This window comes from Mixophyes fleayi, chromosome 1, assembly GCF_038048845.1.
Source record: "Mixophyes fleayi isolate aMixFle1 chromosome 1, aMixFle1.hap1, whole genome shotgun sequence".
NCBI lineage: Eukaryota > Metazoa > Chordata > Amphibia > Anura > Limnodynastidae > Mixophyes > Mixophyes fleayi.
Window position 1 is genome coordinate 413688304 of NC_134402.1, and position 20904 is coordinate 413709207.

At 40.1% G+C, this 20904-nt stretch overlaps 1 long non-coding RNA gene across 1 annotated transcript; it reads right to left on the minus strand.

The window, feature by feature from the left end:
• Positions 1-495: 495 nt before the first annotated feature.
• On the minus strand, positions 496-20847 carry LOC142109377 (uncharacterized). Its single transcript, XR_012680358.1, has 3 exons — positions 20677-20847; positions 2555-2803; positions 496-1722 (listed from the first exon to the last, which is right to left on the minus strand). It is a non-coding gene; the product is annotated as an uncharacterized LOC142109377 (long non-coding RNA).
• Between the last annotated feature and the right edge of the window lie 57 nt (positions 20848-20904).

Sequence of the window (20904 nt, forward strand, 5' to 3'; positions counted from 1 at the left end):
ATTAAAAAAAAACAACAAATTGCTGTTCTTTGCCAACAATCCCATATTTTCCAGCATTCTAGAATAAAAGAAACAGAAATAAATAGGCCACATCTCCAATGCACATCCCAAATTCACCAGTAGTCACATCCACGTTCCGGTGAACTGTACTCCCTTTGCCTGCTAGAAATTGGGATTCTCCTGCAAAAACTGGGGTTCTAGGGAGTATGCAGAATTAATCAATATGTTGTCCTGTGTTTAATATATCAGAAAACTCTATAAAAGGTATATCATTGATAATATTATTTTTCGGAATTACAATTAATCAGGAGAGTGAGATTGGCATCCAAAGCACTACACAGTTTTTCACAGGTGTTTCTAAGTATATTTGCAAGATGTACTTAAGCTTAAAGATGTGGTCAATAACTATTTTTTGTAAAATGCTACGAACTAATAGAAATAGATGTATGTAGGTGAAGCTGTATATCAAAATATATTAATATTATCTTATATAATAAAATATTATCTTTATTAATTTAGTTCTTATTCTTCCGATTGCATTTTCTGGAGAACAGAGGTGTATTTTTCAGGGCATTAGAACAGTTAAACACAACCTTAGTTCTGCTAGACTAGCTTATTAAAAACTTTATTGCAAAATACTCAGGACATAAAATTTCCTCCACTTTTAATATTTACGAAGGTATCCTAAATTATGTCATGTTGGCATCTAGATTAGTTTTCATAGAAAAGCGCCTATATTGACTCAGCAGGTGTCAGCACGAGGGATGCTCAAAGCTACTTCAAAGTGGTTCTCAAATTGGTTTGTTGAAAAGATTCTAAAGTTCAAACGGAAATCGAGGTCGGCAAACAGGTTCGACCATGTTGTCTACATTGTATAGTATTTTTAATGGTTTTTCGTGAGAATGGTGAACTTTGACCTCAAATACAGTAATGCTTGCTATTTTAAATAGAAAAAACTTTTAAGAATACTATCAAATGTAGCCATTTAAACTTGAACAGGCATCATATTAATTTTAATGTATTTAAGAATCGGAAAACTTATAGATGAACCACAACCTTCAACAAAATTGTTTTTAATACATCATGTATATTTTTTTTTGCAAACTAGTACTAGTACCAAACATTTCCTTTATCATGGATTATTTTGTTTTGACTCTCAGCATAGATGGGACAGTACTAACCACTTTGGGAGAGACCAGAGTCAGAATCTAAATGTAGAATTGCGTAGATGCAAATCAATTTATAAATCCAGTTATTTCCAATAAGGAAACTACAAGGCAGGGTAGCATTTTATGATGCGGTCTTTATGTTCAACTCCCATCTATATTCAAATGTAGTGATATATTTCTATGCTGTACTGATACAGTCATTATTTTTACTTGTTTTAAGTCTTTAATTAGGTGACAGTGAAAATAGTGTTCATTAATGTTTTGTAATAACACACCTGTCTTAAGCTAATTTACAATATAACTATATTTTCAGTTACTGCTCCCCATAAAACTTTGCACAAAAAAAATGTGTCGAGCCTAACGGGACCTATCTGCAGCGTATCATATAGGGAAGGTAAGTAGTGCATGTGAAAGAAAATCTGGTGCTATTAAGGTATTTGTCCTACGCCATTCACTTTATAGTTCTTTTCTTGTTTCGTCAAGAACCGATCATTCTCCAGCTGTTGCAAATGGGTCACAACATATGACAATCTCTCAGGCATGTTATAAATTTCTGCAAAACAGAAGTCTTAATTATGAAATTACATAAAGTGCTATTTTTTTCCCAATTGCACTGAACAAAATATTTATATTGTGATATTAGACTCAAATGTAACAGCCTTTTTTGGGTAGGTAGTTATTAAGTAAGCAACAAACTCCTACCCCCCTATTGAGGGTACTACCTCATGTCTTGGCCCCTCTCTCTATTGGGCCGATAGGCCTCTTACCACTTTCCCTTTAGTAGCTGAACACACAATTACACCATACTTATACTGCCGAGATTCCCACCTCAGCCAGCTACACACAAGACTATCAGGAGCTCATCTGCCGGTCCGTGGTCTCCTTCTCTAACACGGGGCTCTCCTAATCCAAAGCCCAGCTTATCCGTATCCAAATAATCCTCTGGACTTGCAACTTGAACTCTCGGTACTACACGATTCTCCTGAGCTTCTGTCTGAAGAAACCCAGTTCTCTTGAGATAGACCACTTGTCTATGTCCAACTGCCCCTCTCGGCTTTCCTGCCTTTTCCAGGACACCACTACAGCCCTGTACTGAACTTCAGATGGGTGTGGCCACACACTTTTTCATTCCTGTTGGAGTGGATCCCAAACTTCATGGAATAAAGGTAAAAATATGTGCCACCTACCTTACAACAATTGCTATCTATCCATCTATCCTACAACTGATTGCATATCAGTTTCTATATGTACCCCTTTAAAAGAATAAGAGGCAATGAGATGTTTCTGCTAGTCATGTATAAGAATATATGCTTATCAGCCACACCAAAAGGAGAACTATTTCTGGGTGAAGTTAGACCCTTCATGTTAATGCTTTACCCACTGACCTTTTAGAACATGGCAAGGGCATGCACTGGCACAGGCATCCTGCTTCATCTTATCTTAGTGCTGGATAGAAAGTTCTGTCAACATGAGAAGTGACATAGGGCAGCCATATTAAAGCAAGGGAAGAGGTAGGATGATATATAAGGTATTTTCTGTCTTTGGAGTGGCTTATTTGCAGAACAATAGCTCTCTGACCCAGGTGTCTTCATGTAAGCCGACCGAATTCAACTGTCCTGGGATGCCACACTTCCCTGGAAACCGGGAAATATCAGGTGTAAGTAGAGACCACATACACCCTGCAGAGTAAGGCTTTGGTAGCTCTGCAGAAACCAGTAAGTGTGGAAGGACTGCAGGATAGGAGGAATATGGACACAAGACTACATATAGTCAAACTGTGAAAAAGTAACACTCATTAAACATAGACATGGTTATGGTCAGATACGTCAGAGCAGGTGACACGGGTCAGTTGCCAATAACAGACCAAGGGCAGCTGCAGAACAGAAATCCAAATAAAAGTAGAGCTGACTTTAAATGCAAGAAACAACACACACTGTCTGCCTGTATCAATGCTTAGATACATTTGTCTTGCAGCAGCAAAACTTAAAAGTTTGGCTTTAGTCTCAAGTTAATATTTGACGATTACATGCCCATATAGATGATTCTAAAATAGTGACGGCTTATTAGCTCTTGATATTTGAGAAGACAGCTGTCAGTTAATCCAATTCATTCACTAGCATCACTGACATCATCTTTACAAGAGTACAAATGTAAAATAAATGGGTGCACCAATAGACGACAATAGCAATATTCTCATTGTTAGAGCCCCATTATGGCTTAAAGCGCACCTGTTGTCTATTCACCATTTGCAGCCAAGAGAATTCAATCTATTCACTAGGACTGTATGATGGACTACTTTCTCTTCAGTATTGCTTAAGAATACATAATGGCTGCCATGGTGTCATAGAAATGCTGAGCAATATAAGTGACACATTCATTATCTTTCTCGTTACTAGATTAGTAAAATCCTCCTTGGAAGCCACCATATTAAATGTTGCTTTTCCCTTTTCAAATAACCCCCTTCCCTCTCCTTCACTTCCACCAGACGTTGAGGCCAAGATTTATAAGAACTAGGCGTGTGCCCGTACTCGATGCACAATGTGGGCGTGCCAAACTCAAGCGAATGGAGCCATGTAGGAATGAAGGGCTGCGTGTGTTAAAGTTTCTTGTTTTTCTGCCGTATCTCTTGCACCAGCTAAGGGGCTAGTCTAAGTCCTGAGTCAGTATCGTATGCATGCTATAATATGTGTCTGCAATCAGTAGCAACTGTAAAAATTTATTTTATGTACAGTAGAAATTAAGGACAGCCTAACCCTGTTTTTCAACGGAAAAAAATATATATATAATTTTTTTTTTACAGTTTTCATTTCTAATCATAAATGCCTGTATTATTGGCAGGTAACATTAATTGATTAATATTTTTTTTTCTGTGCGTTCTTTTGAAATTTCAAATTCCACATACGTATTGTACGTATTCTGCAGTGTCTGGTCTAGTACAGCAGAGTGAACCTACACCCATAGTCAACACCACACGTATAACGAGATCCGTTCCTTACGGGCTCCGGGAGTATGCAGAGCTGATTTACATGCCGTTGAGAACTGCTGCACGATACACTCAGTATGTAATGCCTTAATGATTCAGGCCCATGATCTACAACAAAGGTCTCACACAACTGAAAGTGACCTACACAGCAGTGAATACTATATACCATAACATCTGCTCTGCCCAGAAGTATCTTTGGAGCTTAGTCTGAACTTTCTCCGTCTGAGTCACATATTTCACAGAATGACCATGAAATGAAATGTTGTCTTATAATTACAGATATTTACCATTGATTATACAAATACAGTCAGAACCCACCCATATTTACATTCCCTGAATTCACACTTACCAATAAATTACTTTTTTCATGCCCTCAACAACTAATACATTTCAACTCAATCCCACTTCACACATTTTTTCACTTGATTTTACATTACAAAAATTGCCCATATATAGTATTTTGTACTGTTATAGTTCTGTACATTAGATGTTTTTGTTTTGTATTATTGCATGTGGTTTAGCATTAATATGATTTATGTATATAACACCAGTATATCATGCAGGACTGTACAGACAATATTTAAATAAATTCAAATCAGTCCTTGCCCTAGTGGAGCTTAGTCTAAATTCTCTACCACACACACACACACACACACACTAGAGTTGAATTTGTCAAAAGTCAATTATGCAACCACTGTTTTTGTACTGTGGGAGGAAACCCACGCAAACATGGAGAGAACATTCATGTGCCCTGGTCAGAATAGAACCCATGGTCCCAGTGCTGTGTATAAGTTACAAAAAAAAGTACCTACAGTATATAAAACGGTTTGTTTGCTTAGATAAGGTTTGCTTTTATATTCTCAAGTAAACTTTTTATTTTTTTACTGTACATGTGATTGTTCATTACAAGTCCAGCACGTGTAGATATTCAACGTGCAGGAACACACATACCTTTGTTTGCTTGAGGTTTTGGGTCCTTTTGGTTACCCTCATTTTAGTTTCCCAGATTTTACTGATGTGATTACAAAATAATCAGTAATTGTAGTGTTATTATTCTTGCAGGTAGGTCATGTTTGGATGTGCTAGTTGTTTATACTTAAATTTCAGCCTGTAGAAGCACACAATATTCATATAATGTAGACTTTGGACTTAAAAGGATACTTATCTCATTACTTGTTACACTTGCTAAATATCATTATGAAGTAGTTTTTTTCTGGGCTGAACCTACTATTCAATACATGAATTTACTAGTAACTAGTAGAATCACCGAGCTTCATTTAGGTGTCAGATCGCCTTTAATGCATTGCGATAGTTAACATTTGTCTCTTTTTCACATGTACACGTTACAATGCATTTATACACCCAATGGCCAAAAGTATGTAGCCACCCAAACTCACAGCTGTATGTGCTAGTTGATCATATAAACTCAAAACCATGGGCATTAATATGGAGTTGGTCCTCCATTTGCTCCTATAACAGCCTCCACTCTTCTGTGAAGGCTTTTCACTAGATTTTGAACATGGCTGTTGAGATTCGCATAAATTCAGCCAAGAGTGAAATGTGGTCAGGTACTGATGTTGGGCAATAACTAGTAAGTTGGTTCAATTATTAATCTTTATTTATTGGGTGCCACATGAGGTCCGCAGTGCCGTACAGAGGGAAAACAAGACAAGTACATAGTTTAACAGTACAATACAGTAAATAAATAACACTACAACTCTCACCAGATTCTGGGGTGCAAGGAGTATATTCAGTGCAGACTAAACCTCTTCCCATTAGTGTGGGCACAACTAACAAGATTAGTGCCACGTAAAGAGGTGCAAAGACAATGGAGGAGTTGAGTCATCATCATCATCAATTTATATAGCGCCACTAATTCCGCAGCGCCGTACAGAGAACTCATTCACATCAGTCCCTTCCCCATTGGAGCTTACAGTCTAAATTCCCTAATATAGACACACACTCACACACAGAAACAGACAGACAGAGAAGGAAACAGACAGACAGACAGAGAGGGAGAGACTGGGTCAATTTTGATAGCAGCCAATTAACCTACTAATATGTTTTTGGAGTGTGGGAGAAAACCGGAGCACCCGGAGGAAACCCACGCAAACACAGGAAGAACATACAAACTCCACACAGATAAGGCCATGGTCGGGAATTGAACTCATGACACTAGTGCTGTGAGGCAGAAGTGCTAATCACTAGGCCACTGTGCTGCCCAATGTCAATGGCAGACAGTCCAAGGAGGAGGTGTGCAATGTAGCTGGTGAGCAAAAGTTCTAGGTAATGAGAACAGTAGGGAAGAGGGCCTCACTGGTGCTTACAATCTAAAGGGAAAGGGGCAGACAAACAGTTGACACATGGGAGTGAGCCAATGTAAGGGATCCGAGGGCAAGAAACAAAAGTGGGAGAGATGGAGGATGAAAGATGGTAGTGTATACTACATGGTGAAATGGTTAAGTGGAGAATTGGTAGGCTTTTCTAAACAGGTGGCTTTTCCATGACCATACGAAGCTATACAGGCTGGGGGATAGTCTGATAGAACGGGAGAGATCATTCCAGTGGTGGAGGGCAGTAGGGGAGAAATCTTGCATAAGAAAGTGAGCTATGGTTACCAGAGAGGAGGAAAGGCGATGGTCATTGGCCAACCAGAAAGGTCGGGAGGCAGTATGTATGAAAATGAGGTTGGAGATATAGGGAGCAGTGGAGTTGGAGAGAACCTTGTACTTGAGGGTGAGGAGTTTAAAGAGGATTCTTTAGGGGAAGGGGAGTCAGTGTAATGTTTGACAGAGAGAGGAGGCAGATGTGGAGCGACAAGAGAAGTAGAAGTCTAGCTGCAGCATTAAGTATAGATCAAGGAGGAGCGAAATGGAAGTGGGAGAGACCACTAAGGAGAGGGTTGCAGTAGTCGAGATGAGAAATGATCAGTGAGTGGATAAGAGTTTTGTTGTGGGGCTGAAAGTGACAGGATTTGGTAAGAGCTTAAAGAAGAGGGAGAAGTCAATAATGACACCCAGGCAGCGAAGTTGGGAAACAGCAGAGATAGTGGTACTGTCAACAGTGATAGAGAGGCCAGGAGGGGAGGAGAATCTTGATGGAGGGAAGACAATGAGTTCAGTTTTGGCCACTATAAGTTTGAGAAAGTGTAACAACATCCAGGAGAAGATGGCAGAGAGGCAACTGGACACCCGAGAGAAGAGGGAAAGGGAAAGATCAGGAGCTGAGAGGAAGGGTCAAATGTTCTCTGCAAAGAGGTGGTACTGGAGGCTGAAGGAACTGATGAGTTCACCCAGGGAGGATGTGTACAGAGAAAAGAGCAGAGGGCCAAGGAAAGAACCTTGTGAGACTCCTACACAAATGATGGATGGGGGAAGGGGCCAGTAGGAGCAACCAGAGGTGGAAACAGAGAAGGAGCAGTTGGTGAGGTAGGAGGAGAACCACAAAAGAATTGTGTCAGTAAGGCCAATGGTATGAAGGACATAGGAATGGGTGATCAAAGGCACCCAAACGGTGGCAAAGGCAGCAGATAGGCCCAGGAGGATAAGCAGGAAGAAGCTGCCCCTGGATTTGTCCGAAAGAAAATCATTGGTAACTTTGGTCAAGGCATTTTTTTGTGGAGTGGAGGTGACGGAAACCAGATTGGAGAGGATCAAGAAGGGAGATGTCAGAGAGATAGCTGCTGAGACGGTTGTAGACACGCTGCTTAAGTATTTTGGAGGAAAATGGGAGAAGAGAAATGGAGTGGTAGTTAGAGTGACGTGGGGTCAAGATTGCTTTTTTTAAGAATGGGTGAGACATATTTAAAGCGTGAGGGGAAGATTCCAGTGGAGAGGGACAGATTGAAGAAGTGAGCAAGGTGAGAGCAGGCAGTGGGGGAGCTAAGAGGAGATGGGATCCAGGGGACAGGTTGAGGGTGGAGATGATAAAATAAGAGAATGTACTTTGTTACCGGTAGTGGGGCGGAAGGAGCCGAAAAGGTGGTGGCTGGAGGGATAGGAGGATTGAGTAGTAGGGGTGGAAGAAGAATGATGAGAGGAGATTTTGTGTCTGACAGCCTCCATTTTGGAAGTGAAAAAAGAGGCAAAGTCATTGGCAGAAAGGGAGGGGCAAAGAAGTGTATTGAAAGTGGCAAAAAGGCTAGAGGGATTGGAAGACTGTGGAGAGATGAGATTTGAGGAATAATTGCTTAGCGAGGGACAGGCCAGAGCTGTAGGATGAGAGGATGAATGTGAAATGAAGAAAGACTGCCAAGGAATGAGATTTCCTCCAGTGGCATTTGGCGGTATGTATGCATTTTTTAAGGAACCGGGTAAATTTGGAGTGCCAAGGTTGGGGTTCAGAACGGCGAAAGAGAGAGAATAGGTGGGGTAGCAGAGTAAAGAGCAGTGGTGAGGGTGTGGTTGTAGAGGGAGCCCACTTGGTGGGGAGAGGAGAGTTTCAAGAGAAAAGGTGAAAATAGGGGGATCAAGATTGCATCTAGAAATGCTAGATTTCGGCATGTAGAGGGATGCAGGAAATGAGTAAAGAGTGTCAGAGAGGAGATGGTGATCAGAGGTTGGGAAGGGAAAGTTGGAGAAGAAAGCGCACATTCATGGGAGAGGACAAGGTCAAGGGAATGACTTTGACAGTGGGTGAGGAAAGAGGTTCATAGTGAGAAGCCAAAGGAGGAAGAAAGGGCAAAATGTTTGTTGGATACTGGATCTGTGGAAATGTCAATGTGGATGTTAAAGTCACCTAGGATGATGGAGGAGAGATCTGAGGAGAGGTAGTGGTGAAGCCAGGCAACAAAATTATCAAAAAATTGGGAAGAGGGACCAGGGTGGCAGTAGATCACTGAGCCACGAATGAGGTAGAAGAGATGGATAAAGTGGACTTTAAATAAAGAGAATGAAAGGGAGGGCTCAGGGGAGAGGACACAAAAGGTACAATTGTGGCGTAGGAGGGTACCCACCCCGCTGCCTGGATGGTCATCAGGTCTGATGAGGTCATAGATAGAGGGCAGTTTGTTGCAGATGGATCTGGAATTCCAGAGTGCACAGGAGAAAGGATTCATCCCAAACAGGGATGAGGTCAGGACTCTATGCAGGCGGGTCAAGTGCCTTCACACCAAACATAGGAAATCATATTTTAATGTACCTCCTTTTGTGTATAGCGCATTCTCATGCTGAAACAGGAAAGGGCCTTCAAAAATGTGCTGCCACAATGTTGGATCATCATCATCAAAATTTATTTATATAGCACCAGCAGATTCTGTATCGCTTTACAATTGGGAACAAACAGCAATAAAACAATACTGGGTAATACATACATACGTAAAGGTAAGAAGGCCCTGCTCGCAAGCTTACAATCTATGGAACAATGGTTTGATACACAAGGGTAAGTGCAACATCATATTGAATATTTGTCCTGCTAGAATGCAAAGGTTACAAAGTATTTAGTGGGCTGTATGCTCAGTCACACAACTATGTTGGTCAGAGGGTTGTTGTCTTGTGTTAGCTGTGTAGAGGGTGGTAATAGGGTAAACTATGGAGATTAATAGAGTGGTAGAGGAATACTATAAGCATGTCTAAAGAGGTGGTTTTTTTAGAGAACGTTGAAGGTTTAGACTAGAGGAAAGTCTTGTAGTCCGAGGGAGTGAATTCCATTAAGTGGGTGCAGCCCTAAAAAAGTCCTGTAACCAAGAATGGGAGGAAGTGATGAAAGTAGAAGAGACGCAGATATTGTGCAGAACAGAGGTGTTGAGTTCAGAGATATTTTGAGACAAGTGAGGAGATGTATGATGGTGAAAGTTTGTTGATGGCTTTGTATGATAGAATTTTATATTCGATTTGTTGAAAAACAGGCAACCAATGTAAAGACTGACAGAGTGAGTGACTCAGCAGATGTGAAACAATTTGCAAGGAAATTCAATCTAGTCGCTGCGTGCAACATAGATTGTAGGGGCTCGAGTCTGATTTTGGGAAGACCAGTAAGGAGGGAATTACAATAATCGATGCAGGAGATGAGGAGTGCATGAATTAATGTTTTTTCAGTGTCTTGTGTGAGATATGTGCGTATTCTGGAAATGTTTTTTAGATGTATGCAGAATAATGTATATATAGAGTTGATATGGGGAACAAAGGATAGTTGTGAGCCAAGGATTACACCTAGGCAGCAAGCTTTCGGGGTGGGATTTATGGTCATGTTGTCAACAGAAATAGAAATGTCAAGGCAGTAAGCATCTTTTGTTGGGTGGGAATATTATTAATTCTGTTTTTGAAAGATTGAGTTTGAGTTCGCGAGAGAACATCCAGATGAAATGGCAGAAAGACAGTCAGTAACGCAAGACAACACAGATGGTGAGAGATCAGGAGAAGATAAATTTGTGCATCATCCGCATAGAGATGATACTGAAATCCAAAGGAGCTTATTAGTTTTCTTAGAGAAGTGGTGTAGATAGAGAATAGCAGAGGATCTAGGACTGAGGCTTGTGGTACTCCATCTGATAAAAGAAGTAGAGTTAAGATTGTTCCAGAGAAATGAACACTGAAAGAGCGATTAGATAGGTAGGATGAGAACCAGGATAGGACAGTGTCTTGAAGACCTAGGGATTGAAAAGTGCACAGAATGCACTGAAATATAATTGTATGATGTTGCATTAAGATTTCCTTTCACTGGAACTAAAGAGCCCAGGCCAAACCATGAAAAACAGTCCCAGACCAGAAGTCCTCCTCCAATCTTTAGAGTTGGCAGTACGCATTCAGATAGGAAGTGATCTTCTGGCATCTGCTAAACCCAGATATGTTCATCAGACTGCCAGATGGCGAAGCGTGATTCAGCACTCCAGAGAACACGTTTCCACCACCAGAGTTCAATAGCTTTGTGCTTTACACCACTAGTCGATGTTTGGCATTGCTCATGGTGAACAGAGGTTTGTGTACGGCTGCTCACCCATGGAAACACAATCCATAAAGCTTCCGACTAACAATTCTGATGTTGCTTCCTGTGGCAGTTTGGAACTCAGTAGTGAGGCCTGCAACAGAGGATAGACTCGATGGTGCCGTTCAGTGAGCTTGCGTGGCCTACCGCTTTGTGGCTGAGCTGTTGTTGCTCCTAAACGTTTGCACTTCACAATAACAGCACTAACATTTGACCTTGGCAGATCTAGCAGGGGAGAAATTTGGCAAACTTACTTATTGGACAGGTGGTATTTTATGACAGTACCATGTTGAAAGTCACGGAGCTCTTCAGTACGACCCATTCTAAAGCTAATATTTGACTATGGAGATTTCATGGCTTTATGCTTGATTGTATGCACCTATTAGCAATGTATGTGGATGAAATGGCCTACCACACTAGTTAGAAGAGAGGAGAGGAGTCCACATACTTTTGCCCATGTACTGCATTTATCTTCTACACAGTTAATATTTTAATTTCCTTCATTACGGCATATTTTGTCATACAATAAACTCCCATTAATTTGCCATATAATCTATGTGGTCCTTTGAGGTAATATCTGATAAACCTGTGGTAGTGGTGTCATCGGCTCTTTTAAAGTGGCAATGGCCAGCCCCACTGCCACTGTAGGCGGCGGGGGCAGCCATTGCCGCTTTAAAAGCGCAATTTGCACTCAGTCTATTAAAAGTAACGTCATTTCTTTATTTAGATCTTTCTCACGGTCACATTTTAGATCTGTAGATCGTTACAGCTGCCGGACAGAATAACTGCCTGCTATATGGTAAGTCTACAATTCATACTATCGATGTTATTGCTTTCGGGGTTAATTTGCAGTGCTTAAATGTGTCAGCTTTGTCAGAGCCGATAATTCGTACAACACCCCTGACAAACAGCCTGGTAAACAACGTGCTAGCAAGTTAGATGTAAGTCTAGTTTCATATTCTCCACCTACATTTTTAATTAACTCTATTAATAATAAGATGATGACTAAAGCTAGAGTCCAGGAATTAATTTCTAAAATAAAACAGAGCCGCGTCTCTTCATTAAGGATTACCTATAAAACTTCTCTTTGTAAACTGGGCTAGTTCAGATGAACATGATCAATGTTCCATTACTTGGTGTTGACCAGCGGTCTCTACTACTGTGTTTGAATAGCAGAGGCGTGCAGGCACTCGTATTAATGATCACAATACATGTGTGCAATATTCACAGCAGATTGCTAATGCCTTCAATAGATTGGAACACTGCGTGATCACATCTTGACTTAATGCTCCATAAAAGCAGTGGGTGCAGAGTTTCCCAGGCGGTCCAATAGCAGGCTGACATATATAAAGTTGGTGCAATAACTTGACTAATATATAGTCAAGTTTATATATATATATATATATATATATATATATATATATAAACTTTTTGCAGAAGAAAACTATGGAATGTCATCGTTAAAACACAACATTACCTATGAGAAACCTAATTTTACTGCTACATTATCCTGTTAGTTCTCAATCAGCCAACACCAAAGGGATAAGTGACCTGTGCTTAGCAGACAAGTCTGAATCAATCTTCTTCCAATTTAGGTTGTTGTTGGCAGTCAGAGATATTTTAAGCCTTTTTTGCACAAAAGCTGCATATCTAAAATCTTAGCTATCTTTTGGAATGAAAAGAAGCTCAGGACTGCTCGGTCTGACCTCCCCCATCCCATTCCCCTGTCTGAACAACAGGGAATAGGGGCTCGTCTTTAGATTCCTAAGCTACTCTAGTGAAACTTCTGTTTATCCAGAGTAAATACAGAAAAACAAAAACAAAAGGGGACTTAGATGACAGTGCACCAATGTTACAACCACAACTCTGGCAGGGTGGCCTGCAATTAAAAAGGGTCAACCTTCATACCAGCATGCAAGAAGAATTCAATCACCATTTAACCCTTCCAACACCAGGGTCAAGCAATACATTGCAAAGTATCAGTGACACTTGGCAACTAGAAAATCAGTCACTATTGCAAACAAGCTGGTTGTATAAAGTGATCATTACTTATATATACACCTGTTTCTTAAGTTATATTTCATGGCCTCTCTAAAGATTATATGGCAGTATTTAAAGGTTTTTGAAATGTTTTCCGTATTAAACACATATTGTAATCCACTGTGATTCCTTTTTCTTTAATGTTTGATAGAGTTTACATCCAGAAAAGATACCTACAGCCAGTTGCTTTGTAAAACGATTTTCAACGTTATTAAAGGATTTTCTGTAATCCAGATATGTATGATCCAATAGAAGCACAAAGACAGCACCACCAGATACCTCAACTTGATTAAGGTCCTTAGGGGACCAAAATCTTGCCTATGCTTTTGGGAAAATATACCATATTGTTGGAATTTGCTGTTTTTTCCACTTCTATTGGATTATGTTAAATATTACTGAATTTGATTACTTGCCTAGTCCCATAGCCTTCATTACTAGCCTTAATCAGCTATGAGATTGGTACACATTCTGAGGGTCAGTAAAGCACTGCAGTGGAATCTACTCTTCCCAGGCAGCGTAATAACCTGTAATATCAAGAAAAATAGCAAATGGAAAGCGCTATTATTCTTATCTTTTAACCCTAAAACGTGACCATATCCCAAAGCGAAGTATGAAAGAGACTTGGATATAACTAAAAACAATGCGTAAAACACTGTAAAAATAATGTGAGAAGGATCTACTTGCTAGGGTTTACAATGTAAAGAAAGATGGAGGACTTCCTTTCTAAATGATCTATAATTAACCCACGTGGCTGCTGCTCCAAACTGAACGCTATTCCCCCCTCCCCCCACCAGCCTAGCTTCTTTAGTTGTTTGGCGTACAGTTAAGATGTTTTTTTCGCAGGAAAGATCACATATACAGTCATGGCCGAAAATTTTGAGAATGACACAGGAATTAGTTTTCACAAAGTTTGCTGCTTCAGTGTTTTTAGACCTTTTTGTCAGCTATTGCTATGGTATACTGAAGTAAAATTACAAGCATTTCATAAGTGTCAAAGGCTTTTATTGACAATTATATTAAGTTTATGCTAAAAGCCAATATTTGCAGTGTTGATCGTTCTTTTTGAAGACCTCTGCAATTCGCCCTGGCATGCTTACAATCAACTTCTGGGCCTCCTACTGACAGATGGCCGCCCATTCTTGCCTAATCAATGCTTGGAGTTTAACAGAATTTGTGGGTTTTTGTTTGTGCACTCGCCTCTTGGGGATTGACCACAAGTTCTCAAAGGGATTAAGGTCTGGGGAGTTTCTTGGCCATGAACCCAAAATTTCAATGTTTTGATCCCTGAGCCACTTCGTTATCACTTTTGCCTTATGGCAAGGTGCTCTATCATGCTGAAAAAGGCATTGATTGTCACCAAACTGTTCTTGCATGGTTGGGAAAAGTTGCTCTTGGGGGATGTTTTGGTACCATTCTTCCTTCATGGCTGTGTTTTTAGGCAAAATTGTGAGTGAGCCCACTCCCTTGGCTGAGAAGCAACCCCACACATAAATGGTCTCAGGATACACAGGACTGATGGTAGTGGTGACCTTTCCTTCTCCGGACAAACATTTTTCCATATGCCCCAAACAATCTGAAAGGGGATTCATCAGAGAAAATGACTTTACCCCAGTCCTCAGCAGTCCAATCCCTGTACCTTTTGCAGAATATCAGTCTGTCCCTGATGATTTTCCTGGAGAGAAGTGGCTTCTTTGCTGGCCTTCTTGACGCCAGGTCATCCTCCAAAAGTCTTTGCCTCCCTGTGCGTGTAGATGCACTCACATCTGCCTGCTGCCATTCCTGAGCAAGCTCTGCACTGGTTGTGCACCAATCCTGCAGCTGAATCAACTTTAGGAGACGGTCCTGGGACTTGCTGGACGTTCTTGGGCGCCCTGAAGCCTTCTTCACAACTATTGAACATTTCTCCTTGAAGTTCTTGATAATCCGATAAATGGTTGATTTAGGAGCAATCTTACTAGCAGCAATTTCCTTGCCTGTGAAGCGCTTTTTTGGCAAAGGTATGATGACTGCACGTTTCCTTGCAGATAACCATGGTTAACAGAGGAAGAACAATGATTTCAAGCTCCACTTTCCTTTTAAACCTTCCAGTCTGTTATTCTAACTCAATCAGCATGCCAGAGTAATATCCAGCCTTGTCCTCGTCAACACTCTCACCTGTGTTAACGAGAGAATTAATGACCTGATGTCAGCTGGTCCTTTTGTGGTAAGGCTGAAATGCAGTGGAAATGTTGTTTTTGGTATAATGTTCATTGTCATGGCAAAGAGGGTCTTTGAAATGAATTACAATCCATCTGATCACTCTTCATGACATTCCGGAGTACATGCAAATAGCCATCCTAATAACTGAGGCAGCAGTCTTTGTGAAAAATAATATTTGTGTCATTCTCAAAACTTTTAGCCATGACTGTATATTAGATAAGCACTCAGTACTGCTTCATATTTCCAACATCAGATGTTTAGAAATGTCTGGCATGAATGGCTTTTTGCACTGGGGTTTTGAAAGCTGCTGATGTTGGCAGGTGATATGGTGGTGGGGTTAGACTGTATGCAGAATAAGTAAAGCTTAGTCTGTGTATTACTAAGCTAAATGATATACATTAGATAACTGGTATATTTAGCTAAACATGTCCACAATGCTTTCTATAAACTCATTGCAGAAGGCTGCCATGTTAGGATGGAGGTGCATCTCTAACTGAGCAGCCAGAGTTTGACTGACATCTTTTGTAGACTTAATGTGCAGAAATGCACTGTGTAAACCTGTGAATTCATTTATAGGGGAAGTGATGTCACGGTAACCCAAATAATTTTGGAGGAGCTTTAGCCATCTGTAGTGGAGCAAGGAGGTAATACTCTTACTTTTTAACAAAGCTGCAGTGAAATCAGCACGGTGGCTAAGTGGTTAGCACTTCTGCCTCACAGCGCTGGGGTCATGAGTTCAATGGCCTTATCTGTGTGGAGTTTGTATGTTCTCCCCGTGTTTGTGTGGGTTTAGTCCGGGTGCTCTGGTTTCCTCCCACACTCCAAAAACATGCTGGCAGGTTAATTGGCTGCTATCAAGACACTAGTATCTCTCTCTCTCTCTGTCTGTCTGTCTGTGCTAGGTAATTTAGACTGTAAGCTCCAATGGAGCAGGGACTGCTGTGAATGAGTTCTCTGTACAGCGCTGCGGAATCAGTGGCGCTATATAAATAAATGGTGATGATGATGATATTATACGCCCATATTTCATATCTCAAAATTCCAATGTTAGGGTTCTGTGGTCCTTTACTAACAATTTGTAGGAAGGGTGGACATCAATGACACAATCAATAGAGATCACACCTACTCTCCCAAGTTGCCTCTGCGATTTAGAAGTCTCCACAGAGACACTATGCAAAATCACCTCAAAGTCCATCGTCCTATCACTTTCATGAAATCACTTTTCCATTTCTCTCTTAAAACACTGCTCAGTTTATCCCCATTTACATCATAAACTAATCATAAGAATAAGGAGATATCGGGACTGTCTTTAAGACACGTGGAAATTTTGTGTTTGCGTGAAGCTTTTTAAGACTGCTCAGAGTGCACCTAGAAGTGCAACATGGAGCATTAAAAGCACAGGATGAGATACCAAGACTGCCATCTTAGAGGAGTGGAAATGGCTGAGTTATGACTCCACTCCCAACAAGAGCACCAAAAAAGGTGACCTTACATCCAATTTCAAAAATTTAGCTCAGCGGAGGAAGTTCAATATCTGCATTGCTCTGCAAAGCGAAGTGCACTAGTGCGACTTATTCATACTTTGTTAAGAACACCTTCACTCCCTCTACCTCCTCCTCTCCTCTGCCTGTGAAAACATCTGCAAAAACTGCAACCATGCTCCGCAAAACCACGCGCCTCAGTGGAAATGTAGGCACCCTTGCTGAAATCATGGCACAATGCAGGTCTGAAGCTGCTCCTGCTCAGCGCAAGGAATGTTTTGCAGTTCATAAATGACCACTAGCATGCACTTCTGGGAGAGCATGATAGAGTCCACAGGAGGAGGTATAGTTTGTCTCATCAGTATATAGAGAAGTTATATAAAAACAAAACTGCTGATTACATGCCTTAGGGCAGTGATGAGCACCTAGGGCCGCATGTAGTCCACAGCTCTCTCCTGCTTTATTGTTAAGTTTGTTATAGCTTGTAACATTTGTTTAAAATGCTTGTTTATGTAATTACTGCTAGGTGTCTCTTTCTTTGATTAACTACTGTTTTAACTTATTACTGGGATTAAGGGTAATGTGCAGCCCTTTTGAAGGTTAGAAAGCTGTGTATCATGTTACTTAGCACTGCCTTAGGAGATTAGTATGATGAGAACCAATGGACAGGCAAGGAATAATCCAGAGGCAGATGGAGGCTACAGAAAAGAGGTAAAGGCTGCAAAAGCAACACTAGAGGAACGGTTCGAGAAATAGGAGGACAACAAAGAAAAGGCCATGTCCCATGGGCCAATGGAACTTAGAATTTGGATGAGGGGATAGTTCAATAAAAGGCAGCTAGATCAACAAATGTTTTCAATTAACAAAAATATAATTTAGGTGCACATTCCGGTCATGGGCCAAAACAGCAATAAGATGTGCTCAAAAAATAACAAATTTAAAATGCTTTAAATACCAATAAAACTTAGTATAATAAATAAAAAAGAAAAAAAAAAAGAAAGAAAAGTGGATTACTATAATCAATAGAGCTGATTAACATTATTATTTTTTTTAAGTTCTGGTATCTGAGAAAGATGACGACTTAGGGGTAAATTTATCAAGCTGTGGGTTTGAAGTTGAAAAAGTGGAGATGTTGCCTTTGGCAACCAATTAGATTATTTATCATTTATTTAGTACATTCTACAAAACCGTTAGATTCTGATTGGTTGCTACAGGCAACATCTCCACTTTTTCAAACCCGCAGCTTGATAAATTTACCCCTTAGTCTCACGCTTGGAACAGTCTCGTCTCCACATCAATGGTAGTAAAGAAAGTGATTATGATATTAGGAGTAAATGATGTAACCTTTTTAAGTGTGAAAAGTCCTGGGCATAAAACCTCCAGAACTAGCAAAAATTATTTTATTACTGTAGAATATACGACATTGGAGCCCTGGATCTCCTTGGATTTTGAGATTTGATCTAAAAATTATATTACAGCATATATCATATTTCTTATTTTAAAAGAACTCACACATTATCTGGAACAAATATTTAAAGAATTGTATGTGTTTTTATTTGTAAATTCAATAAACCCATTGGGTATATTTTGTAAATACAAATCCCTTCTTAGCTTGCAAAATTGATTTAATACTCTCTCTAATACAGTGTATCCAACAGTACCCTGATTCTGAGAATGGGTGGGGGCAACGGGCAAAATCATAATATTGATGCTGGGGCATACCTGACTAAAGAGGGAGGTGTAGAGTAGGCTGTGAACCAATCACGTAATGCTCCCAGAAATTTCTGGGATATCCTATTTGTCCTGGTATGCTCGGCTACTTCCAAGCTTCCAGTCAATTACAATAATTGATGGGTCGGAGGAATCCTTCCCCTTTAAAAATGAAGGGTGTCCTCTATTCATCAGGTAGGCATAGTGTCTAAATGTATGTACATATTGTGTTGGGATGGGCAAACACGGGCATGTGGGGAATACAAATCTTTAACTAAAGATATTTTATCTTAACACTGGTGATACTACTGTAATATATTTATTCAATATATCCATAGGGTAATAGGTGTTACTAGGATGCTGAAATATATATATATATCCTTACAGCCAATTGTATAGCTGATCATGGTGCATTACTCTGCACTGTTTTCACTAGAAGATGAACTCAAAATGCTGATCAATAGCTCATTGTACTGACACCAGCTGTGTGTAAGCTGCATCCATCATTTAAACTTAGGACCATGAGTACTGAAAGTAATGTACGTAGGACTGTTCATTCAATGCACCATGAGAGGCTGTACAACTTCCCCTAAGGTGTAGATGATAATAATCTTCTGTGTCAGTGAAAACATCTATAAACTTTCAGTATGTCTTCTGGCTATTTAATATGAATGAATTGCAAACACACAAGGCCTCATTTAAAATTAGCAGCAAAACAATCCAGGTGCACATTTTTACATGGACAAATTATATTGCGAGGTAGCGGGGGGTGAAATTTTAATTTGCATGCAGGGAAAATACTACCTGTTTTCATGGAGCACACAAATAGTGGGCAGCTTAATGTTTGCACTGCAATTAAGAGTTGAGATATATTGCACACTCAACTCCCATAGCTAAAATTGTCCACACATTTTAAATTTGTCCCCACCCCCCGTCAGCGCAACATGATTTTGCCAAGATGCAAAAATGCTCATTCTAGTCAGAATTACATCTAACTAAATGAGGACAATAATATCCTCCACAGGTAAAAGACAAACATACAGATATATATGTATATACGGACATATATATCTCTATAGATATATAAGATGAAAGGCACCGACAGGTCTTCCGCAGGGAATTTTTTATTCCAAATTACAGCAATGTTTCAGAATCGCCACTATCACGTTTCAAGATACCTTGAAAAAGGAATTTTGTTGATTCTGAAACATTGCTTTAACTTGGAGTAAAAGAAAACTCTACAAACCCAAGTGCCTTTCATCTTTACTTATTACACTGAACCTATCTTTGTTTGGCTGTGCGCCCAGCCATTACAAGTACCTAGATGATGTGCCCATTATATATATATATATATATATATATATATATATATATATACACACACACACACACACACACATATATCTGTGTGTATATATATGTGTATGTGTGTATATATATATATATATATATATATATATATATATATATATATATAATGTGGTTAGCACTTCTGCCTCACAGCGCTGGGGTCATGAGTTCAATTCCCGACCATGGCCTTATCTGTGTGGAGTTTGTATGTTCTTCCTGTGTTTGCATGGGTTTCCTCCGGGTGCTCCAATTCCCTCCCACACTCCAAAAAACATACTGGTAGGTTAATTGGCTGCTATCAAAATTGACCCTAGTCTCTCTTTGTGTGTGTTAGGGAATTTAGATTGTAAGCTCCAATGGGGCAGGGACTGATGTAAATGAGTTCTCTGTACAGCGCTGCGGAATCAGTGGCGCTATATAAATAAATGGTGATGATGATATATGTGTGTGTGTGTGTGTGTATATATATATATATATATATATATATATATATATATATATATATATATATATATATATAGAGCACCATCATACTTTGCAGCGCTTTACAACTTTACAATTGGGAACAAACACAGTACTAAAATAAGACTAAACAAAGTGGGTATATACACAGACAATACATCTATACGTCTGCAAAATCCGATCTATATAAATCAGGGATTCTGATGTCATCACTTTAGTGTTAACATAGATAGTAGAAATATAGATGAGATAAATAGGTGATAGAACATATCGTAAACATGAGACAGATAGGAAATAGATATTTCCAGTAAAACTACATATAGCGTATTGCATTATACATGTGAGTGTATATATATTAGACCTTCGTGGATGGATACACGGAGCAGGGACCGACAGAACAGAGAACCGGTCCAGGCTACTGAGCCCAGTGCAGTGTTTCCCACTAGCGACCGACCCCGCTACACAGGCGCCCCGGCCATCCTGCACCTATATAGGCGACAGCGGGATCCCCTGACTGCACCCCTCCGTCCCCATCCCCCTCCACGTGACGGGCCGCGCATGCGCGCCGGGGGCCGGCGAGTGACGTCAC